The 24,415-nt window shown below is 51.3% G+C and overlaps 1 long non-coding RNA gene across 2 annotated transcripts; it reads right to left on the reverse strand.

The window, feature by feature from the left end:
• Positions 1–14,333: 14,333 nt before the first annotated feature.
• On the reverse strand, positions 14,334–24,161 carry LOC140456845 (uncharacterized). 2 transcript variants are annotated; one of them, XR_011953178.1, is made up of 3 exons: positions 23,902–24,161; positions 19,494–19,738; positions 14,334–14,518 (listed from the first exon to the last, which is right to left on the reverse strand). It is a non-coding gene; the product is annotated as an uncharacterized lncRNA (long non-coding RNA). The 2 variants fall into 2 exon arrangements; XR_011953177.1 differs by having other exon boundaries at positions 14,334–14,560.
• Positions 24,162–24,415: the final 254 nt, after the last annotated feature.

A 24,415-nucleotide genomic window follows, 5' to 3' on the forward strand; every position in this document is an offset into this window, starting at 1 on the left:
CCTGTCTCGGGTGGTGATGGAGAGACTGTTTCCTCTTGTGAAAGGTCTGAGGTCCGAGGAGTGGAACGATTACTGTGTAAAAATCAGGGTTCACCCATTCAGAATGAAGATGAGCAGAAATACCTCTCTCTGAGGACTTTGGAAACTGTCTTCAGAATAAGTGGTGGGGGAGGCAGAGTCTTTGACTTTACTTTAAGATGAAGGGAGATTCCTGATGAGCAAAGGGGGTGGGGGGGGTGCAGGAATGAGGGGGGGCAGGCTTGAAGGATCAAATGAATATGGGAGCGTTTTCCCCTGACGTGGGACAAAAACTCGGGAGGCAGGCGCAACTCAAACAATTGGAAGTTTATTCATGTGGAAACTGGTTAAAGCAGGGAAGGGGCCAAAGGATCTTCCCTGAATTCCTCCTCAGCAAAGTTTAGCTCAGATCAATAGATAGATTAGTGACACATGCTCTGTTCACAATAAACAGCAGTATTTATATACACTTCCTGTTAACAGTCACATACAACATGATCACTATGTTCCTCATTTTCTATACCCAATCTTATAAGACACCTAATCAACGATGGGCATTCCTATAGACAGCCCCAGGTTTCTGTGATCTCATGTTGTTCCCTCTAATTGCTAGTCCTTGGGATCTTTCTATGCATCACATTCCAAAGTCACTGGCTGTACTCCCTCAGGCCTCCTTCAGGCTGGCTTATTTCTTAAGGATAGCTTCAATTCTATTTCTCACTGGATTCCATTCGACTGTAACTAGTTGCCGTGGGATTTGTAACATCGCTTTCTGTTACAAAGTTAGTTATGAAGTGTTAAAGTTATACAAATATTTCTATTTCAGCATTTTGTGGTTAATGGGCTGTGAACAATCTATTTTGAAGTCATTTCCCTAAAGCTAGTTAGCTTCACCTCTAGGTCTAAATGCTTGTTGTTTAATACTTTGATTAAGTGTTGATTATATGTACATATTTTATACCATTGGAGTGGACTCGATGGGCTGAATGGCCTTACTTCCACTCCTATGTCTTATGTTGAAACCTACCCCGATGATTCCAAAAAAAAACTTTAACTAGAACCTATTGTTTTTTTAATATTTTGAGTAACTTTAAAGAAACTTAACTTTAGCTGTCATTCTGATAGCTGCTTCGGGAGTTAATAAGCTACATCTTGCGCCTGGTGTTTATTCATTTGGTGGCGTAATCATTCTTTCATTGGTGAGCTGAGAATATTCACTTATTTGCCTTGTAGGCATGTTTTTTTTTATCATAACTGTCTAGGATGGTTGCTGCCCAAGGCCATATTTACTGGTTTTGGAGTAGTTTTGTTCAAAGGTACCCCTGTTTCCTTTACTTAAAAGCTGGGACAGACTGTTAGTCTCATTTACCTTCTTTTAGCCATCTTGTGCTTTAATTGTAAGGCAGGCTACCTCATTGTTTGTCGGCCATTTTGTTGTAAACCGGGATGAGTAATCCCTACAGTGGCCTACTCCTGCTCTTTGTTTTACATGTAAATCAGCCCACAATAGATACATTTGAAATATCTTTTAATCAGAAATTGGTAAGCTGTCCTCATCTGGAGATATAATGCGGTACCTGGTAAGATGGTTTTCTGCAGTGTCTATCTTATCCAAAAGGTGCGCTGTTCTGAGGGCAGTGACAAAGAATGTTGTCAAGAGAGCCAGCATGTAGGCCAAGGTGTCTTGAAAAGCGGGAGCAATCCTGAGGAAGCAGGTACAATTACAATGCTTAAAATAAATTTGTGTAAGTACATGATTAGGAAAGGTTTATATGGACCAGGAGCAGGCAGGTGGGACTGGTTTGGTTCGGGATTATGTTCGGCATAGACTGGTCAGACCAAAGGGTTTGTTTCCATGCTGTATGACTCTGAGGAGAAGGGGATATGTTTGTGTTGGGGGATTCAGTAATCAGGATCAGGGTGGTGATCATAGCGTGCACAACACTCTCTGTAAGTCCCATTGAGTCTCCCATGAAACAAGATGCCCACTCCAACTTGAGAGAGAATGTTCAGTGTGAAAAGGGGAAGAGGGAATCCATTTCAGGTGATCTCTGTTGAGACCAACAAGGATAGGCAATAGGCCCTGTCAGGAGATTACCAGGAATGAAGTGCTGAATTCTTTCGGCTGAGTAATATCTGCATTATTGCAGATTTTAAGAATCGGTCGAGAGAGGTGGGCACTGCAGGGGTGGAGTGCATTATTTCTCCTTCCGATTTCATTTTAATATAATACCCTCCCCCCCTCTTTCTCCTCACCTTTCTCCTGGTTGTGCTTTTATTGCACTAGCCCAGTGGGCCCTGCTTGTAAATTAGTAACTGGTATGAGCGTGATGGGCTGAATAGCCTCCTCCTGCACCGTAACAATTCTGTGATGGTGACGCTGAGTGAAAATGTTTTCTTCCCCAAATCCCCTCTGAATCTCCTGCCACTTACTCTAAAAAGTATGTCCCCCAGTCATTGGCCTCTCAACTAAGAGGAACAGCTGTTCACTCTGTCCATCCCCCTCATAATCTTATCCACCTCAATCATGTCCCCTGCTTCAATCTTCTATGCTGTAAAGACAGCTGTCCAAGTCTATCTATAGTCTCTCCTTGTTGCTCAATGTCTCCATCCCAGGTGAACCCCCTCTGTACCCCCTCCAGTGCGATCACACCCTTTCTGAGGGGACCAGAATTGTGCACAGTACTCCAACTGCGGCCTGACCAACCCTCTCTACAGCTCCAACATTACCTCCCTGCTCTTATACTCTAGCCATGACTGATGAAAGCAAGTGTCCCGTGTGCCTTGACTATTCCAAATCACGTGCTCTGCCGACTTCAGGGATCTGTGAATAATTACCCCAAGATCCCTGTGTTCCTCAGTGTCCTGCCATTCATTAAATACTCCCTCCTTTTGTTTATTCTTCCAAAGTGCGACACCTCGCACTTATCAGGGTTAAATACCATCTGCCACTGGTTTGTCCACCTGACCAACCCATCTATATCTTCCTGTAACCTACAACCACCTTTTTCACTATTAACCACTTGGATGGGGCAGTGTTTGTGCAGTGTGTCCAGGAAGCTTTTCTAACGCAGTATGTAGATTGTCCAACCAGAGGGGAGGCCATATTGGATTTGGTACTCGGTAACGAACCGGGACAAGTGGTGTGCTTGTTAGTGGGTGAACATTTTGGTGATGGCGACCACAATTCTGTGACTTTCACCTTGGTTATGGAGAGAGATAGGTGCGCACAACAAGGAAGTTTTTACAATTGGGGGAAGGGAAATTACGATGCTGTAAGACAGGATTTGAGGAGCATACGTTGGGAGCATAGGCTGTCAGGGAAGGATGTGGGGGAAATGTGGGACTTTTTCAAGGAGCAGATACGACGTGTCCTTGATATGTATGTACCGATCAGGCAGGAAAGAAATGGTCGTGTGAGGGAGCCTTGGTTGACGAGGGAGGTTGAATGTCTAGTAAAGAGGAAGAAGGAGGCTTACATAAGGTTGAGGAAACAAGGTTCAGACAGAGCAGTGGAGGGATACAGGATAGCCAGAAGGGACCTGAAGAAAGGGATTAGGAGAGCTAAGAGAGGGCATGAAAAATCCCTGGCGGATAGGATCAAGGATAACCCCAAGGCATTCTATGCGTATGTGAGAAACCTGAGAATGACGAGAACGAGGGTAGGTCCGATCAAGGACAGTGGTGGGAGACTGTGTATTGAGTCGGAAGAGATAGGAGAGGTCTTGAACAAGTACTTCTCTTCAGTATTTACGAACGAGAGGGACCGTATTGTTGAAGAGGAGAGTGTGAAACGGACTGATAAGCTAGAAGAGATACCTGTTAGGAAGGAAGATGTGTTGGACATTTTGAACAACTTGAGGATAGACAAGTCCCCCGGGCCTGACGGGATATATCCTAGGATTATGTGGGAAGCAAGAGAGGAAATTGCAGTACCGTTGGCAATGATCTTCTCATCTTCACTGGCAACTGGGGTGGTACCAGGGGACTGGAGAGTAGCGAATGTTGTGCCCCTGTTCAAAAAAGGGAATAGGGATAACCCCGGGAATTACAGGCCAGTTAGTCTTACTTCTGTGGTAGGCAAAGTAATGGAAAGGGTACTGAGGGATAGGATTTACGAGTATCTGGAAAGACACTGCTTGATTAGGGACAGCCAGCACGGATTTGTGAAGGGTAGGTCTTGCCTTACAAGTCTTATTGAATTCTTCAAGGAGGTGACCAAGCATGTGGATGAGGGTAGAGCAGTGGATGTAGTGTACATGGATTTTAGTAAGGCATTTGATAAGGTTCCCCATGGTAGGCTTATGCGGAAAGTCAGGAGGCATGGGATAGAGGGAAATTTGGCCAATTGGATAGAAAACTGGCTAACCGGTCGAAGTCAGAGAGTGGTGGTAGATGGTAAATATTCAGCATGGAGTCCAGTTACAAGTGGAGTTCCGCAGGGATCAGTTCTGGGTCCTCTGCTGTTTGTAATTTTTATTAATGACTTAGAGGAGGGAGTCGAAGGGTGGGTCAGTAAATTTGCAGATGATACAAAGATAGGTGGAGTTGTGGACAGTGAGGAGGGCTGTTGTCGGCTGCAGAGGGACTTAGATATGATGCAGAGCTGGGCTGAGGAGTGGCAGATGGAGTTCAACCCTGCCAAGTGTGAGGTTGTCCATTTTGGAAGAACAAATAAGATTGCGGAATACAGGGTTAACAGTAGGGTTCTTGGTCAGGTGGAGGAACAGAGGGATCTTGGGGTCTATGTACATAGATCTTTGAAGGTTGCCACTCAGGTGGATAGAGTTTGTAAGAAGGCCTATGGAGTATTATCGTTCATTAGCAGAGGGATTGAATTCAAGAGTCGTGAGGTGATGTTGCAGCTGTACAGGACTTTGGTTAGGCCACATTTGGAGTACTGTGTGCAGTTCTGGTCGCCTCACTTTAGGAAAGATGTGGAAGCTTTGGAGAGGGTGCAGAGAAGATTTACCAGGATGTTGCCTGGAATGGAGAGTAGGTCGTACGAGGATAGGTTGAGAGTTCTCGGCCTTTTCTCGTTGGAACGGCGAAGGATGAGGGGTGACTTGATAGAGGTTTATAAGATGATCAGAGGAATAGATAGAGTAGACAGTCAGAAACTTTTTCCCCGGGTACAACAGAGTGTTACAAGGGGACATAAATTTAAGGTGAAGGGTGGAAGGTATAGGGGAGATGTCAGGGGTGGGTTCTTTACCCAGAGAGTGGTGGGGGCATGGAATGCGCTGCCCGAGGGAGTGGTAGAGTCAGATTCATTGGCGACCTTTAAGCGGCATTTGGATAGGTACATGGATGGGTGCTTAATCTAGGATAGAAGTTCGGCACAACATCGTGGGCCGAAGGGCCTGTTCTGTGCTGTATTGTTCTATGTTCTATGTTCTAAACTTGCTTAACATGCACTCCATGTTTTCATCTATATCATTTCTGTATATAACATAGAGCATTACAGCGCAGTACAGCCCCTTCTGCCCCCAATATTGTACATACCTGTCATACCAATCTGAAGCCCATCTAACCTACACTATTCCATGTACGTCCATATGCTTGTCCAATAGCAACTTAAATGTATTTAAAGTTGGCAAATCTACTACCATTGCAGGCAAAGCATTCCATACCCTCTCTGGGTAAAGAAACTACCTCTGACATCTGTCCTATATCTATCACCCCTCAATTTAAAGCTATGCCCCCTTGTGCTCGCCGTCCCCATACTTGGAAAAAGTCTCTCCCTGTCCACCCTATCTAACCCACTGATTATCTTGTATGCCTTTATTAAGTCACCTCTCAACCTTCTTCTCTCTAACGAAAACAGCCTCAAGCCCCTCAGCCTTTCCTCGTAAGACCTTCAATAAGGGTCGGAGTGCGAGTCCTTATGGTACACCACTGGACAGCGGCCTCCAGTCACTCAATCAGCCAGCTGCCACGACCCTTTGTGTCCTGTTACTAAACCAGTTTCTGATCCATCTCGCCAAGTTTCCCTCTATTCCGTTCCCTTGGCCAATCAAGGTCAACCTGCCAACCAAACAGCACCCTTACCCTTCCCCGCCATTGTGATGGTTTGAGATTGGGCGTTCTTGCGTTGGTCCTGATGAAAGAGAAACATGAACCTTTTGGCAAAGTGTTCTTCAGCCGTGTTCAATCTTGAATAATTATCCAAACCCTGTGCAAATTGATGATTTTTTTTTTGGAAAAATTAAGAGATGTTGCAGGAAAGGAGACTTTTTGTGTGTGTGTGTGTGTGAGGGAGGGTGGGGTGGGGGAAGGTGGCGAAAATAATAGACAGGGGTTGTTGCTCGTGTAAGATTGTAAGAAATTGGAGTAGACTGTTCATCCCCTCAGCCTGCTCCACCATCCTATGGATTGTGGCTGATTCATCACACCCAGTTTCTAGCTATTTCCCCTTTAAACGTCCAGGAGGCATTCGATAAAGGTTCCCAATTAGAGACTGCTGGCTTAAAACTCATAGAATCGAGGACAAATTCTTGACCAGGGTTCAGAAATTGGCTGAGTGACGGGAGATGACAAGTGGTACCTGCATAAGATTCTGTGTTTGACCCTCAACTATCCACTGAGTTTGTTAACAATTCAAATGACAGGCCCCTGTAAAAATTGTCTTTTTTATTTTTGATTGAAATGTTTTCAAACCAATGATTGCTGAAAGTAAGTTACCTGATGCTCATTATAAGCATTGCTTACAGAGCTGTAGTTTGCAAATAAACTGGAGCCAAAGAGTTGTTCGCGGGAGCTTTGGTTCGTAACAAGGAGTAGATTGGTTTGTGGACTTGGGACCAGTCACCAATAACAAAGGTTTCCTGCCTGCCAACGATTACGTGATTGGTTCTCAGTTGGCCAAACAGCTTGGGCATGTGAACAGGATACAGAGAAGCCTTCCAGCTGAGAAACCCACTCTCTGTCCTCTGCAGTCAGCCACTTTGAACCTGAAGAGCAGTTGCTGTAAGCTGTGACTTCTAATTGATAAGTCAGAGACCTAGCAAGCTTTGAGAAGATTTGTAGCTCAGGTTGAGGTTCTGGATGTAAGTTTGCTCGCTGGGCTGGAAGGTTCGTTTTCAGACATTTCGTCACCATACTAGGGAAAATCATCAGTGAGCTTCTGGTGAGCTTCTGTTATGTCCTTCTTGCTATTAATGTGTTTAGATTTCCTTGGGTTGGTGATGTCATTTCCTGTGCTGGTGATGTCGTTTCTTGCTCGTTTTCTCAGAGGGAGGTAGCTGGGATCTAAATCGATGTGTTTGTTGATAGACCAGAGGCTTCACTGATGTTGTTACCTAGTATGGTGACGAAACATCTGAAAACAAACCTTCCAGCTCAGTGAGCAAACTTACATCCAGAAGTCAGAGACCTGTTTATAAGTGAACCAGCCACCCTGTGCTTTTGCAAACCAGAGAAGAAAAACTATGAGGGCATTTTTACCAGCCCAAGAATCATCCCAGTAACCTTTGTGAACAGGAGAACATAGAACATAGAAAAATACAGCGCAGTACAGGCCCTTCGGCCCTCGATGTTGAGCCGACCGAAGCCTACCTAACCTACACTAGCCCAATAACCTCCATATGCCTACCCAATGCCCGCTTAAATGACCATAAAGAGGGAGAGTCCACCACTGCTACTGGCAGGGCATTCCATGAACTCACAACCCGCTGAGTAAAGAATCTACCCCTAACATCTGTCCTATACCTACCACCCCTTAATTTAAAGCTGTGTCCCCTAGTAACAGCTGACTCCATACGCGGAAAAAGGTTCTCACTGTCAACCCTATCTAAACCCCTAATCATCTTGTACACCTCTATCAAATCTCCCCTAAACCTTCTTTTCTCCAATGAGAAAAGTCCCAAGTGCCTCAGCCTTTCCTCATACGATCTTCCTACCATGCCAGGCAACATCCTGGTAAACCTCCTCTGCACTCCTTCCAATGCCTCCACATCCTTCCTATAGTATGGCGACCAAAACTGTACACAATACTCCAGATGAGGCCACACCAGAGTCTTATACAACTGCAACATGACCTCAGGACTCCGGAAAAGGAGCCAAGGAACTGCTTTCCCATTTTTTCCCCCCTTTCTTTATGTGTATGCATTTAGGTGACCATAAAGGGGGAGTTTATATGTAATTAAAGTTAGACGTCAATGGTTGGTAATAGTTTCCCTGTAACTGGAGTTCAAATACTTGTAAAAAATGGTCAGTCCAGTTCTGTGGTATTTGGAAGGTTTTTGATTCAAGATTTGATTTGATTCAAGATTTCAAGCTATTGAGGGGAACTGTCAGGATGGACGCATGTACAAAGTCTGGACAATATCCAGGGTTGGGCTGATAAGTAGCAAGGAATGTTTGTGCCACACGAATGCCAGGCTATGACCATCTCAAAAGACAATCTAACCACTGCCCCTTGACATCCAATGGCATCACCATCGCTGAATTCCCCACTCTCAACACCCTGGGTGTTACCATTGACCAGAATATTTGACTGGACTCACCACGTAAACGCAGTGACTACAAGAGCAGGTCAGAGGCTAGGAATACTGCAGAGAATAATTCACCTCCTGACTTCCCAAAGTCCACCAGCTACAAGTCAGGAGTGTGATGGAATACTCCCCACTTGCCTGGACCAGCACAGCTCCACTCACACTCGAACCTTGACACCCTCCAGGATAATGTAACCCTGGTTAATTGGCACCACACCCACTCCCTTTATTATTGATGCTCAGCCACTGCAGTGTATGCCATCTACAAGATGCCCTACTGAAATTCACCAAAGATCCTTAGCCAGCACCTTCCAAATGCGCAATTGCTTCCATCCAGCAGAAAAAAGGCAGCAGATACATGGGAACACCTGTCCCTGGCATTCCTATACTTATCAGTACAGCATAGGATGAGAATCTAGGACCAGGTCTGAATGTCAATGGAAAGTTAAAGGATATTGTGAAACTTGAAAGGGTTCAGAAAAGATTTACAAGGATGTTGCCAGGGTTGGAGAGTTTGAGCTATAGGGAGAGATTGAATAGGCTGGGGCTGTTTTCCCTGGAGCGTCGGAGGCTGAGGGGTGACCTTATAGAGATATATAAAATCATGAGGGGCATGGATAGGATAAAAAGACAAGGTATTTTTCCTGGGGTGGGGGAGTCCAGACCTTGGGGTTAAACTAAGAGGGGAAAGATATAAAAGAGACCTAAGGGGCAACTTTTTCACTCAGAGGGTGGTACGTGTATGGAATGAGCTGCCAGAGGAAGTGCTGGTACAATGACAACATTTAAAACGCATCTGGATGGGGACATGAATAGGAAGGGTTTGGGGGGATATGGGCCAAGTGCTGGCAAATGGGACTAGATTAGGTTAGGATATCTGGTTGGCATGGACGAGTTGGGGACCGAGAGGTCTGTTTCCGTGCTGGACATCTCTCTGGTTCTGTGACCAGGTAATGTAAGACCGAGCCTGACCAGAACTGAAACCAGAGAACGCTGGAGAATCTCAGCAGGTCTGGCAGCGAGTGTGGAGAAAGTAACAAGAGCTCATGTTTTGAGTCTGAGTCTGGTTTACTGGACTGGTTGCCGGGGAGGCACGACTGATGAATCAAGAGGCACTGGATCAATTGGGACGTCATTCCCAGGAGTTTACAACCATGGGGTTGGGGAAACCAATCAAAATTTGAACAAGACTAGGCAAAACGTCAATGCAGGAAGGATGTTCCTGATCACGTAGGGAGTCCAGAGGGTCCCACCATATTCACCTAGAGAGTGGGGAGCCTGTCGAATCCTCAGTCATAGAAAGCAGTTGTGCTAGGCTAAAATATTGGATGTGTTCAAGATATAGGGCTTAAAGGGATCAAGACAGAGACCAGAAAGGGGAGGGGTGAATCACAGGGAGACTGGATTTATAGGGCAGTATGTACTGGGTGGGATGAAGTGGAGACAGTCAAGATTAGAGTGGTGCTGGAAAAGCACAGCAGGTCAGGCAGCATCCGAGGAGCAGGAAAAATCGACGTTTCGGGCATAACCTCATCAGGAAGGGCTCTGGCCGGAAATGTTGATCCTCCTGCTCCTCGGATGCTGCCTGACCTGCTGTGCTTTTCCAACACCACTCTAATCCAGACTCTAATCTCCAGCATCTGCAGTCCTCGCTTTCGCCTGAAGGAGAGAGAACGCAGCCCAATCCTCCAACAGCACCTTCCAAACCACTACCCTCCGAGGTGGACAAGGCTGGTACCTACATGGGAACACCATCCCGTTGTAAATCACCCTCCAAGCCTCTCGCCATCCAGACTTGGAGCTACCAGAGAATGTCCACTGGGGCTGATACCAATAATGGAGGGAACTTTTTTTAAGAGGAGAGGTGGAGTAGATTTGCCTCACTGCAGTCTAAAGGAACCAGAGGTGGCCATATTGAAACATGCCCTGTCAGCTCCCCTTAAGAATCCTGTCAGTGTGAAGAGGTTGGTTCCTCTTGTGGGAGGGTCTGGGATCAAAGGGCATCATCTGAGTCACCCATTTAAGACTGAAATGTCAAGGAATTTCTCCTCTCAGGTATCTTTGAAATCCTTTACTTCAGACGGCTGTTGAGGGTGGGTCGTTCAGTGTACTTAAGACTGGGAGGGAGAGATTTTTAATCGGGAAGGGAATCGAGGGTTATGAGGAGAACGTCAGAGTGGAGTTAAGGGTTATCCGACTTGATGGGTCAAAATCCCGCAACTCCCTTCCCTAATAGCGCAGTGAGTGTCGGCACCCTGTCCGGTTCCCCCTCTGCCCAGGACTGCAGCAGTTCAAGAAGGCAGCTCTCCACTACCTCCGGGAGGGGCAATTAGGGATGGGCCATTAATGCTGTGCTTGGCCAGTGACACTCGCATCTTGGAAAAGATCGGAAGTTTCTCGCTTGGAGGCTTGGCTCAGGCAAAGGGAGCCACGGGCACAGCAGCGTTCCTGACTTCAAAGCACTCGGTAACGATATTGGTCAGAGAAAACTGAATGTAAACTGAAGGCCAATAGACGGAGATAAATTTTGCAGCTAGGTTATGCAAAATCGGGCTGAAAAGTGCCAAGTAATGTGCAGGTACTCAATGAGCCATCTCCAATGAGGTTAAATCCAACCGCCCTCCCTTGACATTCGATGGCGTCACCATCACTGGATCCTCCTCCTCCCCCCCCCCCCCCCCCCCCCCCAGGGGTTACCATTGACCAGAAACTTGGTTTCGCTTGATTAAGGAGCACGGCTGGGTCATGATGCAGAGTGATGCCAAGAGGACAGATTCAACTCCTGCCTTGGCTGAGGTGGCCATGAAGGATTCCCCTTCTCACACACTCCCCTGAGGAGCAGTGACCTGTAGGTGAAACCACCACCCTAAGTCATCTCTCCCCAGTGTCATTCCCGATGAAGGGCTTTTGCCCGAAATGTCAATTTTCCTGCTCCTCGGATGCTGCCTGACCTGCTGTGCTTTTCCAGCACCACTCTGATCTAGACTCTCTCCAATGAGAGCCTGGCACTACAGTCACTTTAGCTTTAGTAGACTTGTACCATGTCTTCAGAAGGGGAGCCAAACCACTTTTGACCTCCTGACATCATTCCAGACCCTGAGCACAACTGAACATTGATACAGACTTTGATTAAATTTGGAATTACTGCAAATAGTAACAGACTGAAAAAGAAGTGACACACTGCTGAAATTTGGAAATGCATGGTAGATGCACTTTAACGTTAGAGAATTGAATTGATCGTCACGTGTACTGAGGCACAGTGAAAAGCTTTGTCTTGTGAGTAATCCAGGCCGATCACAGAGTTAAGTAGCATAGATACGTAAATAATAGGTAAACAGTGGCAAAAACAAAAATACAGGTGCAGGCAAATGTTTGTGAGCCTAACAACAGGAGGGTAGAAACTGTTTGGAAAGCGGCTGGTGCCTGTGTTCGGGTTTCTGTACCTTCTCCCCGATGGTAAAAGTTGGAGAAAAACATTCCCAGGGTGGGGATGGGTCTTTGAGAACGCTGGCGGCCTTCCCTTGACCCTGGTAGATGGATTCTACCGATGGGAGGTCAGCCTTTGTGATTGTCCAGGGCCGAGTTCCCCATTCTCTGTAACCGTCTCCGATCTTGAATGGTACCGTTGCCAGACCAGGTAGTGATACATCCAGACAGAACGCTCTCGATGGGGCACCTATAAAAGTTGGCGAGGGTATTCGCCGTCATGCCAAATTTCCTCAGCTGCCTGAGGAAGAGAAGACGTTATTGGGCCTTTGTAACCAGTGCGTCCACATGAAGAGTCCAAGGAAGCTTGTTGTGGATGACCACTCCCAGAGAAGTGTTAAGATAAAGCTTTATTTTCTCTCTTCCTCCGTTTCGTGGGACATGATTGTCACTGAGTTGAGTCCAGCCATTTTGTCGGGCCTCAAATTGAGTGAATTGGCTGGGTCATTTTGGAGAGTCAACCACATCCAGCCAGACCAGGTAAGGACAACAGATATCTCAGCCTTAAGGACAACACTGAACCAAATGGGTGTTTCCTTTCTGACGATACCTTTGTGGTCACTATTACTGGTGTTAACTTTATGGAAATGAACCTAATCCCAGCACCACAATGGGATTCTCCGGGATAGCCCGGAGCACTAGGTACTAGTCCTGTGATGTTCCGACTCTGCCATTGTCTCTACTTGTAGGAGACGGATTGGCCAGGGGGGTATAGGCATACAAACAAATCTCCAAATGTGGCAGGACAAGCTAAGCTTATTCTTAAAAACAAATAGCATGAGAGACCCTAGGCTTTATTGATACAGTGGCAGGGAGGTAAACAGTAAATGATATCAGTCACTTGTTAGGCCTCAGCACAAGTACTGTGCCCAGTTCTGGGCCGTGTACTTCAGGAAGGTCATCCAGGCTTTGGGGGAGGGTGCAGGGGCAGATTGCGATCAAAGGACAAGGGAGTTTAGTGAACGCAGAGAGACTGGGATCATTCTCCTGGGCGCAGAGGAGGTCCAAGGGGAATTTGAATCGAGGTGTTCGAAACCACGAGGTGGGCTCTCGAATGAAAAATAATTCGGGGACTTCTAAAGAACAGCTGGAGGGTCTATCACCCAGAGGTGACACCGATTGAATGGCGGCACAGTGGTTAGCACTGCTGCCTCACAGCGCCAGGGACCCGGGTTCAATTCCTGCCTCAGGCGACTCTCTGTGTGGAGTTTGCACATTCTCTCCATGTCTGTGTGGGGTTTCCTCCAGGTGCTCCGGTTTCCTCCCACACTCCAAAGATGTGCAGGTTAGGGTGGATTGGCCGTGCTAAATTGTCCCATAGTGTCCAGGGATGTGCAGGTTAGGGTGGATTGGCCGTGCTAAATTGTCCCATAGTGCCCAGGGATGTGCAGGTTAGGGTGGATTGGCCGTGCTAAATTGTCCCATAGTGTCCAGGGATGTGCAGGATAGGGTGGATTGGCCGTGCTAAATTGCCCCTACTGTTAGGTGAAGGGGTAAATGTAGGGTATGGGTCTGGGTGGGTTACTCTTCAGAGGGTCGGTATGGACTTATTGGGCCGAAGGGCCTGTTTCCACACAGTAGGGAATCTAATCTGAAAAAAAAGGAGCCAGAGAGAGGGAGACGAGCCGGTTTCAACATGGTGGGTTCGACAGGAGGGGGGGGGGGGAATCAAATGATGCGCTTTAGGGGCTTTAGGACACAGGACCCCATCAACTGAGCAGCTCCCTGCCAAACAGCTGTCACAGGAAGGACAGGTCGAATACCACCCTTTCTGTGGTCGTGTGACCCCGTGGAAATCAGGAATGGAGGGGCAAAATGAGCTGACCGGGAGTCCGAGCCCTCGCTTTATCAAACAGATCCCGCGACACCAGGTTATAGTCCAACAGGTTAATTTGGAAGCACTAGCTTTCGGAGCACTGCTCCTTCATCAGGTGGTTGTGGAGAAAAAGATCGTAAGACACAGAATTTATCGCGATTACTACAGTGTGGTGTAACTGAAATTACACATTGAAAGTCCAGGTCTTTTTCAAAGTATAATTTCAGTTGCTGTAAACCTTTTGCGATAAATTCTGTGTCCTACGATCTTACTCTCCACAACCAGCTGATGAAGGAGCAGCGCTCCAAAAGCTAGTGCTTCCAATTAACCTGGTGTCATGTGGTTTCTAACTTTGTCCAGCCCAGTCCGACACCGGCTCCTCCATGTCTCAAACAGACCCCCTTGCTGGGATCTATCAGGGGGCTGGAAGGTGCTGTAATGGAGTGTGGGGGAGGGGGGGAGGGGGGGAAGGGGGGGCGGGGGGAAGCTCCATAAAGAAGGACAGACACAGGCCCAGCTGAGACAATAAATCAATTTACAGAGACACAGTGAGCTACAGCATTTGCTCTGGTTAAACATTATGTATTTGCTTCAGCTTGATCCAGCCTCTAGAAAGTTTCCTCTTGGTCAAAGTCGCTCTTCAGCATAGCTCTGTCCTTCACTCACCTCCTTTTGCCCTCCGCGGCTGAACCGTATTTTTTTTCTGCTTTTGCCAAAGACAATTTGGCGTTAATCTCTGCCAGGCCTGGAAAAATAAAGAACTGGGGTGGGGGTGGATAATGAATTGACTAAACCCACCCCGCACCTTCAGATTGCTTTGCTGGGTTTTGGAAATGTGCTCCCCTTCATTAGACCAGCACAGCGGGAGTCCATCTCCCAGAGGCAGCACTCTGCAACTGAGTGTCAGATTATATAAATGCAGGCATCATACTGCACCTTGCAAACTGAGTGCAAGTGAGGTGTTGGGTGATTGAAGGTAGAATCAACCTTTTTCTTTCCACACTGTTCAGTGTCAGTATCTTACAGCAGTTGCAGAGGAACTAGCTGGGGAGCCAAGTAATTGGCAACTGAGACCGCTTGTGTGAAGGAGCTTGTAAAATGTGTGCATTGGGAGGACAATGTGGCTGAAGGTGTATTTAGGAACTTGTGGACGCACCGTGCACCTACACCAAAGCAGCTACAGGAGTCATCGAGTCACAGAGATGTCCAGCACGGAAACAGACCCTTCGGCCCAACCCATCCATGCCGACCAGATATCCCAACCCAATCTAGTCCCACCTGCCAGCACCCGGCCCATATCCCTCCAAACCCTTCCTATTCATGTCCCCATCCAGATGCCTTTTAAATGTTGTCATTGTACCAGCCTCCACCACATCCTCTAGCAGCTCATTCCATACACGTACCACCCTCTGTGTGAAAAAGTTGCCCCTCAGGTCTCTTTTATACCTTTCCCCTCTCACCCTAAACCTATGCCCCTCTAGTTCTGGACTCCCCCCACCCCAGGGAAAAGACTTCGTCTATTTGTTCTATCCGTGCCTCTCATGATCTTATATCCGACGCTCCAGGGAAAACAGCCCCAACCCATCCAACCTCTCCCTATCGCTCAACCCCGGCAACATCCTCGTAAATCTTTTCTGAACCCTTTCAAGTTTCACAACATCTTTCCGACAGGAAGGAGACCAGAATTGCACACAATATTCCGACAGTGGCCTAACCAATGTCCTGTACAGCTGCAACATGACCTCCCAACTCCTGTACTCAATACAGGAGTTAGGGTGACATGGTTGCTCAGTGCTTAGCACTGCTGCCTCACAGCACCAGGGTCCCAGGTTCGATTCTACCCTTGCATGACTGTCTGTGTGGAGTTTGCATATTCTCCCCGTGTCTGCATGGGTTTCCTCTGGGTGCTCTGGTTTCCTCCCACAGTCCAAAGATGTGCAAGTTAGGGTGAATTGGCCGTGCTAAATTGTCCATAGTGTTAAGTGCATTAGTCAGAGGGAAATGCGTCTTTGGAGAATTTATGTGGACTGGTTGGACCGAAGGGCCTGTTTCCACACTGTAGGGAATCTAACCTAAAAAATTAAATACTCTGACCAATAAAGGAAAGCATACCAAACACCATCTTCACTATCCTATCTACCTGTGACTGCACTTTCAAGGAGCTATGAACCTGCACTCCAAGGTCTCTTTGTTCAGCAACACTCCCTTGGACTTGGCCATTAAGTGTATAAGTCCTGCTAAGATTTGCTTTCCCGAAATGCAGCACCTCGCATTTATCGGAATTAAACTCCATCTGCCACTTCTCAGCCCATTGGCCTATCTGGTCCAGATCCTGTTGTAATCTGAGGTAACCCTCTTCGCTGTCCACTACACCTCCAATTTTGGTGTCATCTGCAAACTTACTAACTATCCCTCTTGTACTCACATCCAAATCATTTACCCGAATGATGAAAGGTCTCAGCACCGATCCTTGTGGCACTCCACTGGTCACAGGCCTCCAGTCTGAAAAACAACCCTCCAGCACCACCCTCTGTCCTCTGAGTTTGAGCCAAATGGCGAGTTCTCCCTGTATTCCATGAGATCTAACCTTGCTAACCAGTCTCCCATGGGGATCCTGTCAAATGCTTAAGTTGTCACTGGCTAAAGGTGTCTGGAATCACTGGCAATGAACCCTGGGCAGGGAACCTTGTGGAGGTGGCGTGGTCAGAGAGTCGATTGTACCACAGGCACGGAGGGAATGAGTGACCGACCAGGCAGTCTGAGAGGACCAGGTGGGTATTGCCGGGAAACTTCAGCAGGTCAGGCAGCATCCATGAAGAGAAATCAGAGTTAACGTTTCGGGACTGGTGACCCTTCCTCAGAGCCTTCCTGGGCTGAGGAAGGGTCACCGAAACGTTAATTCTGTGATTTCTCCTCACAGGTGCTGCCAGACCTGCAGAGCTTTTCCAGCGACTTCTGTTTGCGTTTCTGACTTGCAGCATCCACAGTGCTTTCGGTTTGCATTCATGGTTCTCCCCTGACTCAATCCCAATTGTCCTCTGAGTTTTCACTTTTGTATTCTACTCCTTGTTCCCATTTAGATTCACAGAATCCCGACAGTGTGGAAACAGACCCTTCGGCCCAACAGGTCCCCACTGACTACCTCCCCAAGACTCTAATAGCCTGTACTTAGCACTGACTAATCCACCCTAATGTATACAATCCTGAGCACTATGGGACACTTTAGCACGGCCAATCCACCCTAACCTGCACATCCCTGGGCACTACGGGACAATTTAGCACGGCCAATCCACCCTAACCTGCACATCCCTGGGCACTGTGGGACAATTTAGCACGGCCAATCCACCCTAACCTGCACATCCCTGGGCACTGTGGCACAATTTAGCACGGCCAATCCACCCTAACCTACACATCCCTGGGCACTGTGGGACAATTTAGCACGGCCAATCCACTCTAACCTGCACATCCCTGAGCACTATGGGACAATTTAGCACGGCCAATCCACCCTAACCTGCACATCCCTGGGCACTACGGGACAATTTAGCACGGCCAATCCACCCTAACCTGCACATCCCTGGGCACTACGGGACAATTTAGCACGGCCAATCCACCCTAACCTGCACATCCCTGGGCACAACGGGACAATTTAGCACGGCCAATCCACCCTAACCTGCACATCCCTGGGCACTGTGGGACAATTTAGCACGGCCAATCCACCCTAACCTGCACATCCCTGGGCACTGTGGGACAATTTAGCACGGCCAATCCACCCTAACCTGCACATCCCTGGGCACTATGGGACAATTAAGCACGGCCAATCCACCCTAACCTGCACATCCCTGGGCACTACGGGACAATTTAGCACGGCCAATCCACCCTAACCTGCACATCCCTGGGCACTACGGGACAATTTAGCACGGCCAATCCACCCTAACCTGCACATCCCTGGACACTACGGGACAATTTAGCACGGCCAATCCACCCGAACCTGCACATCCCTGGACACTACGGGACAATTTAGCACGGCCAATCCACCCTAACCTGCACATCCCTGGGCACTACGGGACAATTTAGCACGGCCAATCCACCCTAACCTGCACATCCCTGGACACTACGGGACAATTTAGCACGGCCAATCCACCCTAACCTGCACATCCCTGGGCACTACGGGACAATTTAGCACGGCCAATCCACCCTAACCTGCACATCCCTGGGCTCTATGGGACAATTTAGCACGGCCAATCCACCCTAACCTGCACATCCCTGGGCACTGTGGGACAATTTAGCACGGCCAATCCACCCTAACCTGCACATCCCTGGGCACTGTGGGACAATTTAGCACGGCCAATCCACCCTAACCTACACATCCCTGGGCACTGTGGGACAATTTAGCACGGCCAATCCACTCTAACCTGCACATCCCTGGGCACTATGGGACAATTTAGCACGGCCAATCCACCCTAACCTGCACATCCCTGGGCACTACGGAACAATTTAGCACGACCAATCCACCCTAACCTGCACATCCCTGGACACTATGGGACAATGGGACAATTTAGCACGGCCAATCCACCCTAACCTGCACATCCCTGGACACTACGGGACAATTTAGCACGGCCAATCCACCCGAACCTGCACATCCCTGGGCACTACGGGACAATTTAGCACGGCCAATCCACCCTAACCTGCACATCCCTGGGCACTACGGGACAATTTAGCACGGCCAATCCACCCTAACCTGCACATCCCTGGGCACTACGGGACAATTTAGCACGGCCAATCCACCCTAACCTGCACATCCCTGGGCACTACGGGACAATTTAGCACGGCCAATCCACCCTAACCTGCACATCCATGGGCACTATGGGACAATTTAGCACGGCCAATCCACCCTAACCTGCACATCCCTGGGCACTACGGGACAATTTAGCACGGCCAATCCACCCTAACCTGCACATCCCTGGGCACTACGGGACAATTTAGCACGGCCAATCCACCCTAACCTGCACATCCCTGGGCACTATGGGACAATTTAGCACGGCCAATCCACCCTAACCTGCACATCCCTGGGCACTACGGGACAATTTAGCACAGCCAATCCACCCTAACCTGCACATCCCTGGGCACTATGGGACAATTTAGCACGGCCAATCCACCCTAACCTGCACATCTTTGCATTTCTTGTGGTTTTATGGGAAGGAGACCGAAAAAGCTGGACCTTAATCAAGGGCGGTCATCTCAAAATTACTGCCAGCGCTCTGGAGTCTGTGTGAGCGTGTGTGTGTGTGTGTGTGCGTGTGTGCGTGCGTGCGTGTGTGTGTGCGTGTGTGCGTGTGTGTGGGGGTGTGTGTATGGACCCGAACCAGGGACACTCCCGTATAAAGGCTCTCCAGCACCATTCCCCCACACCCCTCCCCAAACCTGCCTGCCCTTGGGGGAAGTTGTGGGGGGGGGGGGGGGGGGGCTTGTTGAATCGCATTTGCCAGGTGGGAATTGGGGTGGCAGAGCTGGGAGGGTGCATTTTGGGGTGAACCAATGGAGAGGGGAGGGGATTGCGATGAGAATTAACCACCTCCCCCAGGAGCCCGCAGTGAACTCTGTCAGATCTATCCCGTTGTGTCGCTCCCGGACGCTGCGCTTGCCCCTCCCCCGCTCCCCCCCATGCGGCCATTCCTCACCGTGTCATTGGGCACCAGCAGCTATTCGACAGGAGCCTGCGTTTCCAGCGCTCTGTTTGACCTCCCCTTCCTCCTCTTCTTCCCCTTGGGGATGATTTTGCAGATGCGCCGAGGCTTGGGGGTCGGGTCAGGGGGGGGGCTGTCCACTGCGGCACTCAGTTCCTCCGAGGGTTCGGGTGACGGCGACGGCGTCAGGGGGCCTTCAGCTTCCGGCTCCGGGACCGCGACGGGCTCGATGACGGCCTCTGCAGTTGGAGGGTGGGGGAGGGAGGGGAGGCGGCAGAGAGTCAGTGCCATTCGGGTGGAGGCTGTACGTGCCCCTGGGCCTGAGGGGAGCATCGACCGACAACGCGCCCCTCCTCGTTCCCGCCACCGACTGTTGGATGGTCAATACTGAGGGAGTGCCGCACTGTCGGAGGGTCAGTACTGAGGGAGCGCCGCACTGTCGGAGGGTCAGTACTGAGGGAGCGCCGCACTGTCGGAGGGTCAGTACTGAGGGAGTGCCGCACTGTCGGAGGGTCAGTGCTGAGTGAGTGCCGCACTGTCAGAGGGTCAGTACTGAGGGAGCGCCGCACTGTCAGAGGGTCAGTACTGAGGGACGCCGCACTGTCGGAGGGTCAATACGGAGGGAGTGCCGCATTGTCAGAGGGTCAGTACTGAGGGAGCGCCGCACTGTCAGAGGGTCAGTACTGAGGGAGTGCCGCACTGTCAGAGGGTCAGTACTGAGGGAGCGCCGCACTGTCGGAGGGTCAGGACTGAGGGAGCGCCGCACTGTCGGAGGGTCAGTACTGAGGGAGTGCCGCACTGTCAGAGGGTCAGTACTGAGGGAGCGCTGCACTGTCAGAGGGTCAGTACTGAGGGAGCGCCGCACTGTCGGAGGGTCAGTACTGAGGGAGCGCTGCACTGTCAGAGGGTCAGTACTGAGGGAGCGCCGCACTGTCGGAGGGTCAGTACTGAGGGAGTGCCGCACTGTCGAAGGGTCAGTACTGAGGGAGCGCCGCACTGTCAGAGGGTCAGTACTGAGGGAGTGCCGCACTGTCGGAGGGTCAGTACTGAGGGAGCGCCGCACTGTCGAAGGGTCAGTACTGAGGGAGCGCCGCACTGTCGGAGGGTCAGTGCTGAGGGAGGGCAGCACGGTCGGAGGGTCAGTACTGAGGGAGCGCCGCACTGTTGGAGGGTCAGTGCTGAGGGAGCGCCGCACTGTCGGAGGGTCAGTACTGAGGGAGCGCCGCACTGTCGGAGGGTCAGTACTGAGGGAGCGCCGCACTGTCGGAGGGTCAGTACTGAGGGAGTGCCGCACTGTCGGAGGGTCAGTACTGAGGGAGTCCTGCACTGTCGGAGGGTCAGTACTGAGGGAGTGCCGCACTGTCGGAGGGTCAGTACTGAGGGAGTCCTGCACTGTCGGAGGGTCAGTGCTGAGGGAGTCCTGCACTGTCGGAGGGTCAGTGCTGAGGGAGCGCTGCACTGTCGGAGGGTCAGTGCTGAGGGAGCGCCGCACTGTCAGAGGGTCAGTGCTGAGGGAGCGCCGCACTGTCGGAGGGTCAGTACTGAGGGAGTCCTGCACTGTCGGAGGGTCAGTACTGAGGGAGCGCCGCACTGTCGGAGGGTCAGTACTGAGGGAGTCCTGCACTGTCGGAGGGTCAGTACTGAGGGAGCGCTGCACTGTCAGAGGGTCAGTACTGAGGGAGCGCTGCACTGTCGGAGGGTCAGTACTGAGGGAGCGCCGCACTGTCGGAGGGTCAGTACTGAGGGAGTCCTGCACTGTCGGAGGGTCAGTACTGAGGGAGTGACGCACTGTTGGAGGGTCAGTACTGAGGGAGTGCCGCACTGTCAGAGGGTCAGTACTGAGGGAGCGCCGCACTATCGGAGGGTCAGTACTGAGGGAGCGCTGTACTGTCAGAGGGTCAGTACTGAGGGAGTGCCGCACTGTCGAAGGGTCAGTACTGAGGGAGCGCCGCACTGTCAGAGGGTCAGTACTGAGGGAGTGCCGCACTGTCGGAGGGTCAGTACTGAGGGAGCGCCGCACTGTCGAAGGGTCAGTACTGAGGGAGCGCCGCACTGTCGGAGGGTCAGTGCTGAGGGAGGGCAGCACGGTCGGAGGGTCAGTACTGAGGGAGCGCCGCACTGTCAGAGGGTCAGTACTGAGGGAGCGCCGCACTGTCAGAGGGTCAGTACTGAGGGAGCGCCGCACTGTCGGAGGGTCAGTACTGAGGGAGTGCCGCACTGTCGGAGGGTCAGTACTGAGGGAGTGCCGCACTGTCGGAGGGTCAGTACTGAGGGAGCGCTGCACTGTCGGAGGGTCAGTTCTGAGGGAGTGCCGCACTGTCGGAGGGTCAGTGCTGAGGGAGGGCAGCACTGTCGTAGGGTCAGTGCTGAGGGAATGCCGCACTGTCGGAGGGTCAGTACTGAGGGAGCGCCGCACTGTCGGAGGGTCAGTGCTGAGGGAGCGCCGCACTGTCGGAGGGTCAGTGCTGAGGGAGCGCCGCACTGTCGGAGGGTCAGTGCTGAGGGAGCGCCGCACTGTCGGAGGGTCAGTACTGAGGGAGCGCCGCACTGTCGGAGGGTCAGTACTGAGGGAGCGCCGCACTGTCAGAGGGTCAGTACTGAGGGAGCGCCGCACTGTCAGAGGGTCAGTACTGAAGGAGCGCCGCACTGTCAGAGGGTCAGTACTGAGGGAGCGCCGCACTGTCGGAGGGTCAGTACTGAGGGAGCGCCGCACTGTCGGAGGGTCAGTACTGAGGGAGTGCCGCACTGTCGGAGGGTCAGTACTGAGGGAGTGCTGCACTGTCGGAGGGTCAGTACTGAGGGAGTCCTGCACTGTCGGAGGGTCAGTGCTGAGGGAGTCCTGCACTGTCGGAGGGTCAGTGCTGAGGGAGCGCCGCACTGTCAGAGCGTCAGTACTGAGGGAGTGCCGCACTGTCGGAGGGTCAGTACTGAGGGAGTCCTGCACTGTCGGAGGGTCAGTGCTGAGGGAGTCCTGCACTGTCGGAGGGTCAGTACTGAGGGAGTGCCGCACTGTCGTAGGGTCAGTGCTGAGGGAGTCCCGCACTGTCGGAGGGTCAGTACTGAGGGAGCGCTGCACTGTCGGAGGGTCAGTACTGAGGGAGCACCGCACTGTCGGAGGGTCAGTGCTGAGGGAGCACCGCACTGTCGGAGGGTCAGTACTGAGGGAGCGCCGCACTGTCGGAGGGTCAGTACTGAGGGAGTGCCGCACTGTCAGAGGGTCAGTACTGAGGGAGCGCCGCACTCTCGGAGGGTCAGTACTGAGGGAGTGCCGCACTGTCGGAGGGTCAGTGCTGAGGGAGTGCAGCACTGTCGGAGGGTCAGTACTGAGGGAGTGCCGCACTGTCGGAGGGTCAGTACTGAGGGAGTGCCGCACTGTCGGAGGGTCAGTACTGAGGCAGTGCCGCACTGTCAGAGGGTCAGTACTGAGGGAGCGCCGCACTCTCGGAGGGTCAGTACTGAGGGAGTGCCGCACTGTCGGAGGGTCAGTGCTGAGGGAGTGCAGCACTGTCGGAGGGTCAGTACTGAGGGAGTGCCGCACTGTCGGAGGGTCAGTACTGAGGGAGTGCCGCACTGTCGGAGGGTCAGTACTGAGGCAGTGCTGCACTGTCAGAGGGTCAGTACTGAGGGAGCGCCGCACTGTCGGAGGGTCAGTACTGAGGGAGTGCTGCACTGTCAGAGGGTCAGTACTGAGGGAGTGCTGCACTGTCAGAGGGTCAGTACTGAGGGAGTGCTGCACTGTCAGAGGGTCAGTACTGAGGGAGTGCCGCACTGTCAGAGGGTCAGTACTGAGGGAGTGCCGCACTGTCGGAGGGTCAGTACTGAGGGAGCGCCGCACTGTCGGATGGTCAGTACTGAGGGAGCGCCGCTCTGTCGGAGGGTCAGTACTGAGGGAGTGCCGCACTGTCTGAGGGTCAGTACTGAGGGAGCGCCGCTCTGTCGGAGGGTCAGTGCTGAGGCCCAAATCCCGTTCTGTGTCAGGGGCTTTTACTCAGGGCTTGGGAATCGTTGCAAATTGTAGATGGACACTCCAATTGGGGGATAAATGCTCAGGTCGCAGAATGAATGTTTGAATAAGTGTTGATGCTCACAGTGAGGATCAATGTTCAGACTGGGCTCAGGCTGGGAATGCGACTCCGATTGGGTTCAGTGCTGAGGTTGGAGACCAAGTGTTCACACTCACCATTAAAGTTCAGAATGAGAATGTCGTGCAAAGTGATGTGGAATGGGGGGGGTGTTGGATGATTCACGGTGGAGTTTGGGACTGAGCACAGTGAGGTGCTGGGCTCCAGGGACTGTGGGGGCCATGGGGGGGGGTTCTGCGGGTTCGGGGCCCGGGGCTGATTGAGAGAGGGAGGGAGGGAGGGATTGAGGGAAGGATTGAGGGAGGGAGGGAGGGACCCACCTGCAGCGTTTTTCTTGGAGGCTCCGCATCCCATCGCTGGGTGTGTCCGGGTCGGGGGGGGGCGGCTGGAGGAGCCGCGGGAGCTGCACTGACACCGCGGGGCAAGGGGCTCCTGTGACGGGCCGGGGGACGTAACAAGGGCCGGGGGAGGGAGAGGGGAGAGGGAGAGAGGAGGGAGAGAGAGATGAGGGAGGGATAGAGAGGGGAGAGGGAGAGAGGAGGGAGAGAGAGATGAGGGAGGGATAGAGAGGGGAGAGGGGAGAGGGAGGGATAGAGAGGGGTAATGAGGGAGAGAGGGGAGAGGGAGAGAGGGAGGGATAGAGAGGGGAGAGGGAGAGAGGGAGGGATAGAGAGGGTAATGAGGGAGAGGGGAGAGAGGGAGAGAGGAGGGAGAGAGAGATGAGGGAGGGATAGAGAGGGGAGAGGGAGAGAGGGAGGGATAGAGAGGGGTAATGAGGGAGAGAGGGGAGAGGGGTAATGAGGGAGAGGGGAGAGAGGGGAGAGGGAGAGAGGG

The sequence above is a fragment of the Chiloscyllium punctatum genome, chromosome 31 (assembly GCF_047496795.1).
Source record: "Chiloscyllium punctatum isolate Juve2018m chromosome 31, sChiPun1.3, whole genome shotgun sequence".
NCBI classification, from domain to species: domain Eukaryota; kingdom Metazoa; phylum Chordata; class Chondrichthyes; order Orectolobiformes; family Hemiscylliidae; genus Chiloscyllium; species Chiloscyllium punctatum.